The sequence below is a fragment of the Penaeus vannamei genome, chromosome 34 (genome assembly GCF_042767895.1).
Source record: "Penaeus vannamei isolate JL-2024 chromosome 34, ASM4276789v1, whole genome shotgun sequence".
In the NCBI taxonomy this organism is placed as follows: domain Eukaryota; kingdom Metazoa; phylum Arthropoda; class Malacostraca; order Decapoda; family Penaeidae; genus Penaeus; species Penaeus vannamei.
This window is the reverse complement of record NC_091582.1, coordinates 28,571,734-28,576,475: the sequence shown is the minus strand read 5'-3', so window position 1 is coordinate 28,576,475 and position 4,742 is coordinate 28,571,734.

The following is a 4,742-nucleotide window of genomic DNA, read 5'->3' as shown; positions in this document are numbered from 1 at the left end:
ATTTATATATATATATATATATATCATATACATATATATATACATATTAATATATATGTGTATATATATACATATATATATATATATATATATATATATATATATATATATATATATATATATATATATATATATAAACATGTGTCTGCCCGTGTGTGTGTGTGTCACGTAGTTACATAATTTGGATGTATTCTTTTCACGTCCCAATTTCCACGTGGATATATATATATATATATATATATATATATATATATATATATATATATATATATATATATATATATATATATATATATATATATATGTACACCCAGCAACAAAAGCGGTGACGCCTCGCCAGTCCTGGCTCGGTGAGATCATGCCCTTCTTGCCCTGAAAGGAGGCCCACCTTCAAACAACTAGGGCATAGTTAGGATGGTTCGAATGTGAGGAGGTGGGAAAGTACGGAAATCATGCGAAGTGCAAAAATTGAAATATACATGAAGAGAAAGAGAGAGAGGGGGATCGCTTTTATTCCTGTTTAGTTGTTAATTTGGTGGATATATTGGAAACCTGCCTTAAGAAATAAATTATCGTTTATTTCGAAAATTGATTATTAAGAAATCTTATCACATCGTTTTATTTCAATTCCTTATCATATTTTCTATATAAAAAAACAAACATTTTTGGAACTGTATTCATATTGATATTCATCAGATGGATATATCTTTTATTCATATATGAAGGGTGTAAATTAATATATGGCTCTGCATTATCCTAAGCAACTACTCTGACTTCTCTGTCTTATATCACCTGGATCCAGGTCATATAATGGAAAAAAAATTATATGTTATTTGGAAAAAAACATATGACATTAGTTCATACGCCATTATATTTCCAGATGTTTACAATTATTTAATTGCCAAAATAACGAAATTAATATGTAAAAGACGGATATCGAAAGCAATGGGTTTCTTGAATATATAGGAGGAGGGGAAACACCGACAAGGTGTTGGACACCAGCCGCTGAAACGACAAATAAAGGCGTATAGTCAAGGCAAAGGGGATACCCCCTTAACCTTGGGTAAAGTGAAGCTTTATTCAGCCTTTCGCGGGGTGAGTGAGCAAGCGTGAACCGGGAAAGGGCTTTGCTGGGAAGTGCCCAATCTGTCCAGGTCTAACGACTGTCAATTAATGATTTGGTACTAAAAGATATGTTAATAGTATAAGTTTCGCAACACCTGCATCTTATATACCCCACCATCATTACATTAATGCACCGCTGCACTCATTCATTGCTTTTCATTTTACATCATTCATTTTGACCAACAGTTTCAGAAATGATATAATAAATTAGGTTGACGGACGATGCACTTTAAATCAATTTGTATCTCAAAAGTAACTTAATGTTGATATAATAAACATTAAAACTTTCTGTAAGTATATGATTGCGAGGGGCGGAGCCAAGTGCCCATCACACTTAAGTTGACTCCAACCAAACCGTGCTTCGCGATTCATGAACGCGAATGGAGGTCGTGGTTCGTAGGAGGCACCCAAACGAAATAAAAGGAAAACAAGGGAATCGATACCTATACCTTTACCCTCGAAGTTTTGCGGCCAAAGCCATTTATTAATGTTTGGTAGCCCAAGAGGCACTATTTGAGGCGATACATTATTCACACCCACAAATATTACCCACAGTGCGTATGTGTGTGTGTGTGTGTGTGTGAGAGAGAGAGAGAGAGAGAGAACCAGGGGGGGTTAGAGGGAGAGAGGGGGGGGGGTGCAGACACTGGCCTCGATAAGATGGGGCTGAAACATAGCCGAACACTCACTCCTTGCTTTGCCTTGCGAATCTAAATCACCCCCCCCCCCCTTTTCTGTGTCCAGGTTCTTTGAACTTGGGCCACCTTTCAGGGCAAAAAGAGGAAGATCTCTCAAAGCCGAGGCGAAAACGCTTTGTTTTTGGGTGTACATATATGAATATATATATATATATATATATATATATATATATATATATATATATATACATATGTATTTCAATATATATTTATCTACATGCACATATTGTGGAGTGTATTAATTACCGAGAGGGCGTGGCACTCCAGTTGGCACTCTTCCTGCGACACCTGTGCGCACTTGTCACCTGCGCGTGACTTCTATGGTTCCCCCTAAGCCCGTTTTCTTTCCCCTCGTCATGTTTACATTAATGTTGCAGTTGTTGGTTTTACGGATCCCACTTTTAGTTTAGTATTTTAGGTTGCGTTTTTCTTTCATTTAAATTCTAAACCCAGTTGTGAACCCTCGAATTAAGAAATCTATATTTCTGATTGAGACGTGACGTTGCATTATTATTTTTTTATCTATATTTCAGTTTTACATCTTTTACTTCCCCTGAAGATATTTTTTTTTTACTGTTTTATTTATTTTTTATACATTTTAGAAGACCTAAAGTCTTGATTTGACACTCATATAATTTAGTCGAGGATCTATCACTCCCATGACGTATTTTTTTTATTTTCATTTTTAGCAAGTGTGTTCTTATTTTCCTTAATCCATTTTACTGTCTTGGTATAAGGTATTGTTTATTATTTTAATTACTTTTCATGTTTTATATAATCTCTTAGGTTTTATTTTTTTACTGCATCATCATTTGAATGTTTTATCGATTATTCCTAATCTTTCTTATTTCTGCAATTGATAAGCTTTTAACATAATTTTTATTAATCATTTGTTTTTATGAATCATGTTATCATCATTGTGTGTTTTATCTGTATTTATTATTATAAATGTATAAAAATGTTTCATTGTTCCGTGACGTCACGGAACCAATAAACAGTGTCAACTTGGACTTTGTCGCGTTTCATCTCCCTCTCGGCAGCAGGAAAATCTCAGGTTGTACTGACCCCCGTTGTGTTACTTGCCTAGGTACTATTAAAGCTGGACGTGAAACATTAATAAGCAGTGATAAAGGCAGATAAGGCGTAAATACAGACGAAGCCAAAGTGACAGTATATACCCAGTGATGCTCATTTAACTTTTAAGTCACGTTTTATTTTTCAAGTTTCCTTTTAATATTTTAACAGTAATGTTGCAGCAAGTGTTGGTGCTCATTTTTGTTTTGTTTTAACGCAATATTTCCTTTTTTTTAATGTCTGCCTTTCATTTTACGTAGGATTGTATTTTTTTTTACCATACTTTTAATCAACTTTTACTGATTCTACTCTATTCTTACCCTGACTCGTTCTCTCCTCGTTCTCTCACTCGTTCTCTCACTCGTTCTCTTACTCGTTCTCTCACTCGTTCTCACACTCGTTCTCACACTCGTTCTCTCATTCGTTCTCATACTCGTTCTCATACTCGTTCTCTTACTCGTTCTCATACTCGTTCTCTTACTCGTTCTCTTACTCGTCCTTTCACTCGTTCTCTTACTCGTTCTCTCGCTCATTCTCTCCTCGTTCTCTCGCTCATTCTCTCCTCGTTCTCTCGCTCATTCTCTCCTCGTTCTCTCGCTCATTCTCTCCTCGTTCTCTCGCTCATTCTCTCCTCGTTCTCTCGCTCATTCTCTCCTCGTTCTCTCGCTCATTCTCTCCTCGTTCTCTCGCTCATTCTCTCCTCGTTCTCTCGCTCATTCTCTCCTCGTTCTCTCGCTAATTCTCTCCTCGTTCTCTCGCTCATTCTCTCCTCGTTCTCTCGCTCATTCTCTCCTCGTTCTCTCGCTCATTCTCTCCTCGTTCTCTCGCTCATTCCCTCCTCGTTCTCTCGTTCATTCTCTCCTCGTTCTCTCGCTCATTCTCTCCTCGTTCTCTCGCTCATTCTCTCCTCGTTCTCTCGCTCATTCTCTCCTCGTTCTCTCGCTCATTCTCTCCTCGTTCTCTCGCTCATTCTCTCGCTCTTTCTCTCCTCGTTCTCTCGCTCATTCTCTCCTCGTTCTCTCGCTCATTCTCTCCTCGTTCTCTCCTCGTTCTCTCGCTCATTCTCTCCTCGTTCTCTCGTTCATTCTCTCCTCGTTCTCTCGCTCATTCTCTCCTCGTTCTCTCGCTCATTCTCTCCTCGTTCTCTCGCTCATTCTCTCCTCGTTCTCTCGCTCATTCTCTCCTCGTTCTCTCGCTCATTCTCTCCTCGTTCTCTCGCTCATTCTCTCCTCGTTCTCTCGCTCATTCTCTCCTCGTTCTCTCGATCATTCTCTCCTCGTTCTCTCGCTCATTCTCTCCTCGTTCTCTCGCCCATTCTCTCCTCGTTCTCTCGCCCATTCTCTCCTCGTTCTTTCGCTCATTCTCTCCTCGTTCTCTCGCTCATTCTCTCCTCGTTCTCTCGCTCATTCTCTCCTCGTTCTCTCGCTCATTCTCTCCTCGTTCTCTCGCTCATTCTCTCCTCGTTCTCTCGCTCATTCTCTCCTCGTTCTCTCGCTCATTCTCTCCTCGTTCTCTCGCTCATTCTCTTCTCGTTCTCTCGCTCATTCTCTCCTCGTTCTCTCGCTCATTCTCTCCTCGTTCTCTCGCTCATTCTCTCCTCGTTCTCTCGCTCATTCTCTCCTCGTTCTCTCGCTCATTCTCTCCTCGTTCTCTCGCTCATTCTCTCCTCGTTCTCTCGCTCATTCTCTCCTCGTTCTCTCGCTCATTCCCTCCTCGTTCTCTCGTTCATTCTCTCCTCGTTCTCTCGCTCATTCTCTCCTCGTTCTCTCGCTCATTCTCTCCTCGTTCTCTCGCTCATTCTCTCCTCGTTCTCTCGCTCATTCTCTCCTCGTTCTCTCGCCCATT